Consider the following 13,573-nt stretch of genomic DNA (forward strand, 5'->3'; position numbering starts at 1 on the left):
AAAATATTAATATAATCTGGATTTTTCCTATAAAATAGAAACATATAAAATTTCTCATATTCTAGTTACTAAGAATCAATAAGGGTTTCTGCAAGGATATTTCCTTTATACCAAGGTAGACTTTCTAAAACTGATAAAAGTATGAGCGTGCAGGTTTATTTCTGATTATTTCTTTCCTTTCCCCCTGTGAGGAAACCTGCAGGATAAATTGTTTGAAATACTGTAGTTAGTCTACAAAAGGGTATATCTGATATTTAACAATATTTGACACAAGGAAGTTAGCACATGCCACTGCAAGGGTTGTTTCAGAGACTAATTATGACAATTGTGGACTTCTCATTTTTTACCTTTGAAAATTTATAATTTACACAAAAGGATTTTTTTTATCATTTGGGGTTCATTTTGCAATGTAAACTGTTTAATTTTTTGCTTAGCTTACATCTCCAGCATCATTAATACCTAGATGTACTAAAATTCTCTTCATCAGAAGCTTTGAAACAACTTTAAATGGTGAAAATGTCTGTGGCCATGAAAGCTATATAAAAATAGACCAAACCACAGACACCAACTAGCATAAATTTCTTTTAAAAGAGCACTAAAGAGATATATAGAAAAAAATGGGAATTTCTCTAAATTCTTTCAAGCACTCCCACAGTTATTAGCATTTTCATAAAATTAACTTGCAGAAGGCTCTCCTAGTAAAATTAGAATTCTTCTTTTTTTTTCCATGGCAGCAAAGTCTATTAGGGATATAGATGTAATGAAAGACACTTCTGAGCTATTATTCAGCAGTACTAATAGCTTTCCATGCCTAAAGATTAGCTACAATGAAGTATCCATGAGCATTTCAAATCCAGCTCTGTGCTCACCACTCCAGATCAAGCTGTTTAATTACATTCATGAAGTAGATGAAGCATTGGTAAATGGGTATGAGTTACACTGTACACAACACATGAAATTATCACATTATTAGCAGGATGTAAATATCTGAAACAAAAATATGGATTACAAACTGCTTATAACATCAGCAGCTTTCATCGAATAGAGGGTCTCATGCATAATTCAGACACAAGCAATATTGACTCCTGCTTTACTGAAGACAGACCATTATTTTTCTCTCTTACCCCTCCAAAGCAATAAATACAAGAGGTTACAAGCCTATTTGTGCTCTCTGTGTTCCAAGTGCACACACCTAAAAAGTGAATAAACCTGAGTTCTTATCTTCTTCAGTATCCCTATCAAAATCCCTATCAATGTCCCTTCCAATGCAGCACCTTGTCACTGAACTTTGTCTTCAGTGACAGCACCCCTAAGCTTTTAGTCCTAGGAATATTCTAGAATTCCGTATTTTTCCAAAGATGAAAATTAAGTTTCCTTCTTTCAGGTCTCCCACCTTTCTTCTCCAGAACCAGGGCTGAAAGTGCAGAGAGCCATGAGTACAGCCCTTGCAGAGTCTATGTGCTGGCTCTTCATTACAGAACAGACTTCAGGCATCCTTGTTAGTTCTGGGTTTGTCTTGTCTCACACACACAAAGATCACCTGGACAGAGCTGTTCTATAAGAGGAATATTTCCTGTTCTTCAAATTATAAGGCCCTTTTACCTCCTGCTTAGGCAAGCTACAATCATTCTCCTTTGTTGTTGCCTCAGAAGCAAGGCAAAACTTCCATCCACCACTTCATTGCGCTGCACATTAACTGTCTCACACAGACCCAGTTTCACTGCAGCTCTCTTCCCATATGTGGTAAGATGCATGTGAAAGTCTTATTTCATTTTTCTTTTTTTGCCTGGTCAGTCAAGTTGTCCAGCACTGGGCTTTGCAAGGCTGCATCTGCCTATATTAGCCACTATTTGACAAATTTCAGTACATTCAAACCACAGTGCAGAGCACAAATTATTTTCCAGCCACAAAACTTCCATGCAGAGTCTGGCTGCCCATTAATTTCTGGTCATCATACTTCTCACAACATCTCCAAATTCCTTAATGTGAGTCCCTGCATGTGGTGTGCACACATCCTGCAGGATTCCTGGTGATACCTAACCTGTCAGTTCCAAACACACAATATGATTTTCATGTCCATGATTTTCATTTTTCCTGTTTAGGATGAGGATGGGAATCTCTGTGAACAGGGAGGCAAAAAATCCTGTTCCCCCGCCTCCTTTGCCATCTAAGGGAATTGACTACAAAAAACTGTTTCTACTTCAGACTTTCATTGTGTTGTATTGAAAATGAAAGCTCATTCTAAAGGACAAAGCTGAAGTTATTTGAAAACATCTCTCATTCCAACACTAAGCTTTGTAACATTTCTGCTGCATTTCAAAATCCAGCACTTGGCTCATTCACTGCAAGCTGTTGCAACACCTGAAAATCTGTGGGCCTACTTTATTTGCTGTATATCCTAACAGTGTGGTAATCCCTAGATTTTTATGCAATCAGATGAAATGGATGCAGTTGATGTAGACTATTTCAAAACTACTTGAAATAATATTTCCATTTCTGCAAGTGCAGGGAAGATGCACAACTGAAAGACCGTTTATAGAAATGTGATTTTAGTTAAAACAGATGCAGCAAACCTCGGTGGGTAAAGGTAGTAATAACAATGCAATATCTTTGCCAACAGCCAAATGCTGCTTAGAGATTTCTTTCTCTAAAGAAAAAGTCTTTTTGAATTGATAGGATGTCTTAATTTTTGAGATGAAAGACCATTTCAATAAGACAGAACCATTTTCAGTAATTATTAACTTCTTACAACTGGAGATAATATGCGAGTCAGATTTTTTTGTTTGCTTTTTTTAAATGTAGGCAATGCAAACATTTAAAGGTAGAAACAAACAGAATATTACTATGAATCCTTTCAAAATGCCATAAGAAAGCAAGTTCCAGGAAGAGGTGGATCCAACAAGCAGTGTGTTTATAGCAGTTCAGGCTCTTTCTGCCTCACCTAGCAAGATCACTAAATTTGCTTTTGGTCATACATAACTGTTCAATGACTTTTTAATGCTGTTTTTCTTAAAATTGATGAGGAAACTAAAGGTTTCTGCTCATCACCTCTTCCACAAACTGAACAAATGAGGAAATAGAAGTGTGACTTTTTAAATTTTAGTTTTCTCAGGCAAGTAGAGCATTTATCTTCCCCCCTCAGGGAAGAATAGGAATCACACATGTGCTGGAGTAAATGACTCATGATAGCAAGGGGGTAAAATAATAGATCACCCATTTCTATTCCAGTGGCTGCTCCAACCCTTTTCTTTATGAGCAGGGCAAATGAGGGAAGACATGGAAAGCTCTGAAACTGCCATTACCATTCTGCAATGATTACTTTCCAAAAGAGACTAACTGAAAGAAAACAAGGGCAGTATCAGAGACCTCTCCCTCTCTCCTTCCCTCACAGACAACTGACTGGATTCTCCACAATTTTTTCAATGCCAGCAATTTCACTTTCAATAATAAAATGAAAAGACACAGATTAAAGCCCCTGTTTTTCAGTTTATTGAAAATAAGGCATGAAATTAGAATATTTTATAGCTTTTGCATTGCAGGGCTCTTGTTAGAGTTCAACATGAGGAAACAAGCAAAGCCATAACTTTGATTTGTGTGCACTGGCGAGTTTCCCAGCACAGTAGTAGAAACAGCAGAAGCTGGAATTTAAGACATGAAGTTAAGCATGGAGCCTCACCTGGAAAAAGGAGAGGGGAAACCAACAAAGCAAAACCAAAAGAAATACACAAAAACAAACAAACAAAAACAAAGCCCAGAACAAAGCAAAGCAAGATAACTTACTGGAGCAACACCAGGGGAAAGTTGGGTAGTTTGCTTTGTCAGTGACCAAGCTGTGAGAGAGTCACACTCAGAGACCTTTTAGTTCTTAGGATATTAAATTACTTTAATAACAGCAGATATTTAGTTTGTTTTAAATCCCTCTGTTAAGGTCCTGAGGAAAAAAAAAATCAATAAGAGAAAACTATATTGATTTCCCCCACCCCCTCATCTTTACAGCTAATGGCTCTATATATAGGCCTTAAATATTTTTGGGGTATTTTTTTTTTTTTTTTTTTTGTGATATATGTTTATTTTCCAATAGAAACTAAAAGCCTTTAGCCTCAGTATAGAGGTGTTTAAAATGTCTAAATAACATAGTATTCATGAATCTCATTTTCAGGTCTATACCCTAAGGATTCCTACTGGAAGACCAGAAAATTTCATTATTGAGACACTGCCAGATAATATGGCAATCTGCCTACTACACTGGCTTTTGGTACTAAAGCAGAGTTAATGTTGTGCTGCAAAGTACAGCAGAAAACTAAATCTTAATTTTTTTTCAATGCAGCAGAAGTAAAAAAAAAAGGTTTTGTTTTTTTTTGTTTGGTTTGGAGTTTTTGTTACAATAGGATTTGATTTCTGTAAACAAAATCCCTCCCGTTTTCTTAACTGCCCTTAAACAAAAAATAGTACAACATTTACTTGGACCTTTTAACTAAAGGGCCAGTTTTCAGGATATTTAACAAACTTATCTCCCCCAGCATCAATCTTCTTCAAAATTGGCTGAGAAGGTCCTGTAAGAAAATACAGGGTTGGTTTTTTTTGTTTGTTTGTTTTTTTCTGAAGAAAGCATTTCTTACCTTCCTTCCTACTATTTTAAATATCAGGTAAAAATAACAAAGCAAAGTTTGCAAGAAAGGATCCTCACAGAAAGGAGAATCATTTCTGCCAGGAATAACATCTGGCCTATATATCTCTAAATACTATCTCTGCCTGGGTCCTGCACACAGGAGCTGCTACTGTCCCTGTCCTGAGCTGCACCCCAAGCTGTTGCAGGGCACAGGGAGGGAGCAGCTCAGCCCTTCCCAGGCACAAAGTGACATTTTGGTTTACCTGAATGCATCCCTCCACACAGAGCTTCATTCATGGGCAGCTGTCTCAACCCTGCCCATTCTGTTTTAAATGGCAGGGACCTGTGAATTTTCAATATTGTGGGGATGACAAAACTTTCCAGTTCCCCTTTTTACTACATGGATTGCTGTAAAAACACCAGCCTTTGACAGAATAGAGGTCTCACATCCTTTTGGGAAATAACACACCAGTCCTCAGGTCTGAAAAGATGTGCAGGTGAACTCAGGTGGGGGCAAGAACATTATGGGACCTTACTGAATCAGCAGTGCTATCCTGAATCCTAGATATCGTATAAGTATTATAAAGCATCCTAAGTTAGGGCACCAAATAAAAAATGCTATTACAAATTATTCTTATGCACACAACCAGTTGTTACTCTTTCTATATCAACCCTTCAGTATTAACATTTAAAAATCACTAAATAATCTGATAATCTTCATATACAAATTCTTACATACTTTAGCAATGCCCTAACATGCCACTATCCCTGTCTTAAAATAGTAACTAACTTCTCAATTGCATATTGCAAAGTTGCTAAGGCTGAGAAAGCAGTTTGTAAGCAAGCAGCAGAAGCAGCAGTAGCAATGGCTGTACAACTCTATTACACACAGGCTGATTTGCAGAAACACAAACAGTACCAGGCAGAACTTTTTGACTCTTCATGCAGGTTCAACGCTATTGGAGATGGAATGTCAACATGCCCCTGAAAATGGAGCGTGGTAAAACAGTGACATCCATGACCTGACAGAGCAAAACAACCTGAGCCACGGCAGGGGAGGGAAGGGAGAAGAGGCAGGAATAATGAATTGCTGCTCTCAGCTCCCTGTGATCCATCCTGCTGCTCTGCCTTCCAAGCCTAATTTTCAATTGTGAAGCCTTGTATCTGCACCCTGTGACCATGTGAGCTGCATTTTTGATGCTATATAAATTCCACAGCTGTTCACAGGATACTCACTACATCCAGCCCTGAGTGAACAGCAGTGGTACAAGGACTGTAGAACATTCCCAAAAGGTCACTCCCAAAACAGATACAGAGCTGAGGAAAAAAGACAAAGCAGACCTTCTATGACCCCAGGTGGCATCTCAATTACAAGACTATCTTTTCTTGTAACTGCAACAGGCTTCTTTTGAGAATTATACTTTTTGGCATATCTGCAAGATTTCTGCAGTGAAATTAAATGGCAATAGTCAGAGATATGTGTATGAAATTACTCAACCATTTTAAACACCTGTCACAATTGTCCTGCAAGTATCAAAGGGACATTGAATATAAAATTTTGTATTAAACAAGAAATTAATTAATTTTCATTATATTGACTTAGGATGTCTATGAAAATGAACCATTTACATTTACAGAAAGCATCTATAACACTGACTGTGAAACAGTGGCTTTTTGACCTGCTGTGCCTGAAAACCTCTGGGAGCAAGTCCACAACTCAGCTCCCCGACTCTGCTCACTCCAGCTACAAGACACAGTAAGCATACAAACCAAAAACCTGCATTTTTATTTCCTGCAGGGATTAATAAATTTTACACAGCACTGATACAGATGATAAATTGAGGATTTGACACATTTGTTGTGTCAGCCCTATTGTTTGGCAGCACAGAGCTAAAAACAACCCTTAAGACTGCAGAGTAAGGCTGAGACTCAAAAGTTTGCTTTTAATTGTGGTTTTCACCTCTGAAAATGGAAGAATTTAATGCCTTTGAAGGGTGAAGCCATTTGGTGGACATGACCAGAGTTCAAGTCTACAAGAAACCATGAATCCCATCAAGGAGCTGTGGCTGTGCTCCCTCACTGAGTGCCTCCCCCCACACTGCAGCAAAGGATTGCAAGCTCTCAGGTCTGACTCTTTGTACTCTGAACTTTTAGTGCACTATCCAGACTGGTTAGGGGGGTGATCCTTTTGTTTCTTTAGCTACTCATAAAGAAAAGAATCCAAATTTAAGTGGTGCAGCCTAGTCACGATACTATCCAATTTACCTTTTCATTTTGTAATAAAGACAATTATCAGGCCCTCAATACAGCTAAAGGCTTTTAACACTGTAGGCTTAGAACAGCTGGCAAGGAGAGAATTGTTGTGCTGCATGAGCTTTTTCATGAGTCTCACATTCCTTCCTCACTCTATTATTCGTCTTCTTCTTCACATTATTTTTCATATTCTTATTTTTAATCATATACCACTTTTCCTCTGCTCTTCACCACTGCAAAACTAGGTGCTCGGGGAGCAAAATTTAATGTATTTTAATTACATGATGTTCTGCTCTGGTGAACTGTTACACCAGAAGAGAAAAGATGAGGAATATTCCTGTAAGAAGAATATTAGACTATGCATGTTTCTGTGCTTCAGAACCTGTTTAAAATGTAGGCTGTGTAAAATTCTGTATGGGAATCTTTTGCATAACATGATTCATAAACATGAATAATATTCAGCAATAATCCTGATGTTTTTTTTGCTCCCATCCAAAGACTAAGTAGTTTATTGTTAATACTGCTTTGCCCTCAAGAAAAAATAATTGTTTTGTCATTTTCTTCCTACAATTTTTTTGTATGTTAAGTCAGATTCCTTGTGTTATGTCATAACATTGAGACAACTTTAAAAATTGTCACATACAAACCTGAGGGAGCTGGGGGTGTTTATCCTGCAGAAAAAGATGAACACTCTCTACAACTGCCTGAAAGGAGGTTGTAGCCAAGTAGGGGTCAGTCTCTTTTCACAAGTAATGAGCAAGAGGACATGGCCTCAGATTGTGCCAGGGAACATTTAGATTGGATAGTAGGAACAATTTCTCTACAGACAGGGTTGTCAAGCACTGGAACAGGATGCCCAGGGAAGTGGCTCAGTCACTAGCCCTGGAGGAATTCAAAAAACATTCAGACACAACTTTTGAGGAGCTGGCTTAGTGGTAGGCTTGGTAGTTTTACATTAATGGTTGGACTCAATGATCTTAGAGGTCTTTTCCGACAGAACTCATTATATATATATAAAAGACACATATGGAATATTTTCAATAAAACACTTTAAGAATTCAAAAAGCTGTTTAGCAGAGATACTGCCAGTTGCATGTTTTTCAAAAGTAAGGTTATATTGAACTTTCTGAAAGAGATTAGATAAGCACACATAGATTTCAGGACTGTCATCTGTCAGACCCTGAAGTACAGCCAGCACAGAACAATGCATAGAACATCATAAAATTTGTTCTATTGTTTAATTCTATTTCCTTCAGTCCTGAAAAACATCACCTTAGACAAGTAGAGAGAATGGATATCACGGCAAAGATTTTAGATATAGATGTATATTGACATCAAATAAAAAGTTTTCCTAACTTATTATAATGAGTTGCAGTATTTTTTTGAATGTTAAGCAAATAGACCTTAACTTTGATAGAGACAAAGCATTTGATATGTCATGAAATTCATCCCTGTTTCAGCAGTCCATGCAAGCAGCAGAATGATCTCCAACTTTGCTATGATTCACAATCACTTCCACTTACAAACATGGATGGGTGCTGCTATGATCCCTCCCTCTCTCCCCCTGCCCAGCAATATGCCTCCAGCAGTAAGGTGTGTTCCCCTACTGAAGGGGTATTTCTGATGCCAGCAAGGCAGAAGTCCCAAGGAAAAGCAAAAGGGAACCAGATTCTCAGGAACAGGATGAGCCCGCTCGATGCATACAGAGGATCTCATTAAAAGGAAAACAAGATCATTCTTTAGAAGCAGAGTGTACTAAACTCTTTAGCCACAGGGTCATGCTCCTTCATCAGATCACGCTGCCCTTAGTGGCAAATTGTAAGTTTAAGGTTTATATACCCTGTTCAAGACAGAGTGAAATTAGAAACCAATCATCACCTCTAAAAACATATTAAAGAATAATAAATTATGAAATCTATTTGAGGTCAGGAGGTTATTACTGAGATGCCAATCAGGTAATATCCTTGGGAAAGGTATTTTAATGCCTGGTCACACTTAAGAAGATCTAATTTAAGTTCTCCAGCATGAAAGCTATATTTACTTAGTTTTGTTATCTCCCTAATCTTGCACTGCCCTGTGCTCTATCTACGTATTTCATTGATATGAACAGCCAATTATTTAGCCTCATTTTTCCAGCTTCTGAATTGAAACACATATGACAGCAAAATAGGAGCAGAAGGCATAAGCAGAGCCTACTTTAGATTAAATTAATATTAGTCTTTCAGTCTACCTAAGTGACAAAAGCTGCATGACTCTGCAGGCTGCTGGCCTTGGGGTTGATTGCTCAGAGTCTCTCAGACTTTCATGTCCAGGATGAAACTTCTCAGTGGTACCAAAAACACACAAGCTGCTGATGGCAGCAATTGAATCAAAGACCAAATTCTTAGTTCTTTGGGCATCAAAGGGAAGAGAAGTGCTGAACTTTGTGAGCTGCATTTATCAGAACTGTTACATGCCAGGTAGGGTGAAGTTTCTCTGTCTCTTCTGCTACCTCCATTCTTTGTTGGAAATGGAGTACTGAATAATTTTTTATCCAAGACACTTTTCCAGGAAGGGAACTGCTGGGTCCTAATGCTAAAAGTGTGATTTGTTCCTTAATTATTAAAAAAAAAAAAAAAAAAAAAAAAAGAGAGAGAGAGAAAGAAAAAACTCACCACTGAATCACAGTCGCTTTTTCATTTGTTTCTGATCAAGTTCATACTATCTTTTCATTGTAGTCCCCTATGGGTGCTTTCTTCTATAAAGCATAGCACTCTTTTTCTCCTACCAAAATTGCATTGTGTCATGTTTAGAGAGAGCCTTTGTCCTTAGTATCAGGAGGAAAAGAGGTTTCATTTCATCTTTGTAGGACTGCCATAAAAAAAAAAAAAGCCAAAAGGACTAAAAAAATATGACTGCAGAAAACCTGGAAAAGACAAAAGAAGTGAGAACCTCATAAGAGATATTTCATTGACATTAGTGTACTTTTTACTATAATTTTACTGGTTGCTACTATTCCAGACAGTACATCATATTTTCCTTGGCAACTGTTTTAGCCTTATTCAATGAAGTTTACTTTGATTTCTTAGTGAATAAATAACTGTTAAAGGGAATAAGGATCTCCTTTCTGTAAATTCTTTTTAATAGACATAGAATCTTTTAGTTATACTTCAGATTTGCCGCTTGAGTGTACTGCTGCATGTAAACCAGGTAAGCATGACTCTTTCAATTGTGAAGTCAGAAATTACTCAAAACTATTTTAAACTAAATTGAATCTTAATAGAAATGTCTATATTGGCACTTACAGGCTTAAGAATCCTGTCTTGTGTGATTGAGTCTTTCAAGTAGAAATGTACACACCAAATTTTCAAAGCAACAATGGTGGGTTTTTTACTTTAAATTCCTATTAGGTTTTATACAATAAGTCACTGTATTGGAATATATTTAAACAACTTACATACAAATGTGTTGGGACATCTTTTCAAATCACGTATTTTAAGTAATAAGGAGCATTATTATATTATCATACATACAAGGTAAGTATTTTTAAAAAACTGTTCTTCTTAAAGGTATGACTACATAAACAAAATGCTGACATAACACAGAATTCAGTGGGGTTTTCTCCCTTTACAAGGAGGTTTTCAAGCTGCTGACAAAGAATTCTTACCCATAGGTAAGAATAGCTGTGTAGGAGATGAAAAACTAGATATAATTTACTCAGTATTGATTGAAAAATGTGGATAGATAAGTTACTCCAGACTTTTCAGGTCCTTTCCAGAAATTTATGCATTTTCTGGAAAAGTCTGCCTCCTCTTCAGACAGCCAGAAAAATCATCATCCATTCAGTATGTTTTCTCAGCTTGCCCCATACAGTTCTCTCCTTCTCTGTCACCTTAGATTAATGACATTCTTCTAAGGCCATCTCCCTTCAAATCTATTCAGTACTTCCCCCGTCTGCCAGGTCAAAGTCTCCTTGGTCAGGCTTCAAAAAATTACCCATCTGTGCTGTGATTCCAGCTCCTTCCTCAGGCCCTTCCAGCCAAGGCTAGGGCAGAGCTCCTCAGCTCTGGGGCAAGAGGCACCTGCTCAGCCACCTCTAGCACAGCAAAGAATCCTTCTCTTTCCAGAGACCAAAGAAGCCAAGCCAAAGTTTCAGTGTGCCAGTTTAGAAGACAGACTTTCAATTTTGTTCGTGATAAAATTTAGGTGTTATGGATTAGGCTTGTTTTTGTAGTTATTTAGAAAAATTCCTTCAAAGTCAGGCTTTACCATTTCATGAAATCAGCTGTTGTAATGAGTATGTCTCTCACAAACTTAAGAATACAATCTCTTTTTTTTTTTTCCCTCAAGGATTTGATTTTCTGTGTTTTGAATTTTATATCACAACTGGAAACTAACTCACAAGATATAGTTCTAAATGCTGGTGATTGAACTCAGCTATAAGGCCACATCCACCACAGTTTTGAATTCCATGTGTTTTTTTATAAATATGGGAATATGTTATTGAATGAGCCATAAAGAAAAGGCAATTTTACATAATCATACATCTTGAGTCTCTGAAGAGTTTTTGTAAAAGGGGGAACTATTGACAAGGATCAAGTATGTCCTTTTTATTCTGCCTCTCTCACATGTGCAGCATATATTTTTTATCAGCCATTCAATAATCTAAAAAACATAGGGAAATGGTGGACTGTTGAAAAAATCATTTGTTCTAAAATAATTATTCTTCTATTGTATTATAACAGTATGCAGCTTTGAACTCATTGTAAGTTAGGCAGAAAAAAATGAAAAAAAATAATCATTTTTACACATTGTGCATGCAGTGGCATATGCAGGAGTACACTGTCTGACACAAAAACATTTATTTAAAAAAATTCAGTGGCATAGTAGCACAGAAAAACTTGTCATATGCAAAATGGTTCTCTGACAGAGAAATCTATCACAGATAATCCAACACAGTGTAAGTTTAGAATCATCCTGCTGAAATGCTTATCAACAGGGCATTCAAAATAGGCAGCTTACATTTTTTCCTGATTATTAGAAATGGGATTACAAACATCTCAGTGGGCAGAAAATGTTTGCATGTTCCACTTATAAAACTAAAAATCAGATAAGAAATTCAGAAGGGTACAGATTCCTAAATCCTCAAAGTTCTGGCTTTGCACAAATAGAATTTACATTCAGGTCCTTGCAAGCCAGATGCTTTATAATATGGTTCAGTTTGCCAGCCCTTTAAACCACTGATAAAAGCTGCAATATTACTGAAAAATCTGCCCATGTGTTGAAGTGGTTTTGCATCTAGAAAAGGATTTATACACAGACTCATTTTTGTTCACAGATTAATATGCTGAGTCTGGGCTACAATGGTGTGATGAGCAGAAAATACTTTGAAAGCTTCCAGTGTCTTATCCAATAGGTTTTATGTAAGAGAACATAGCTGGAGTAAAGACTGTTATAAAAATTAATTCCTGACATTTCAGTTCCATAAATTGAAATAATAGTCTTTTGAGTATTCTTCAGAAACGTAGAGGGTTTTGCCTGGATAGACAAAACATCTACCATTTTAATATAGCAAACTTCCCTTAGAAACAATATTCTTTGTATTTTTAAATACATTACGTGGCTTCTATTTACTATCAATTCCACAGCCTGATATGAAAAGAACAGGAGACACAGCATTTAACACTCTGAAAATAGGGGAGTTAATTTTATGAAGAAAAAACATAGTTCTACTGAATTTCGTCTACAGTATATCCCACACAAATTCCAAGTGTAAATCATCAGAAAATAATTGAAATGGATTTGCATACAAATGGCCTGAAGCATTAATTCACATTTTTAAATGTGAATTAAAAATGCATCACAACAATAGACAAAGGAACCAATACTCCTAAACACAGATTTACCATTTGCCTTAGCATTATACTTGTGTGCCATGTTCAGATTAATTAGATCTTTATCTCGAGCAGATTCAAAGGATGTTAAGTATGTAAATTAATTTTCTGAAACAGGCCAACATAACTAAAGGCCTCAGCCATCCATTGTGTCAAATCAGAAAAGAGGGAAAAAGAAACAAAAGAAAAATCAAGGCCCAATCAGTTACTTATGCTGGGAACAGAAAGCTGATCCCTAAACTCAAAGCAAGTTTTTGCAAGTGCTGTATCAGCTGGTATGTATTCCTGGCTTCTGACTTCTGTGGTGGGGACACAGCTCACTGAGCTCATCACTGAGAGGGGCAGGTCTCTGTATTATGGAATTCTACTGGCAAATTCCCAAATCCTAAACATTGTTGTTTGAGAGGAAGGTCAACAAAACCGAGAAAATTAAGTCTGACTCTTTTTTATACAGAAAATAAGTCCTTTCAGCTTCAGTCATTTCCCCAGACTTACTCTTTTGACCTCTTAATTCAGGTGCTACTGCAGGAATGGATTGCTCTTGGTTCCTTGCAGCTCCTCCTTACCTGAGCAGCCTCTGCTCCTCCCAGAGACACACAGGTGTGCACACAGAGCTGAGTTTGGAAAGGCAGCAATGGGCATTTGGCAGCTGCAAAACCTCCCTTTGAGCAAGGAGAGGATGCACAAACCTCTGCTGTGCCCTTCAGGAATTGCTGGGAGCACCCTGTTGGGAGAATGCATTCACCCACACCAAAAGGACCAGCAGCAAACAAAGTCTGGCACCCACTGGGACCTCACAGACTGGACAGGTAACATGTCCAGCAATTGCAAGTGTATT

The sequence above is a fragment of the Vidua macroura genome, chromosome 14 (genome assembly GCF_024509145.1).
Source record: "Vidua macroura isolate BioBank_ID:100142 chromosome 14, ASM2450914v1, whole genome shotgun sequence".
NCBI classification, from domain to species: Eukaryota; Metazoa; Chordata; class Aves; order Passeriformes; family Viduidae; genus Vidua; species Vidua macroura.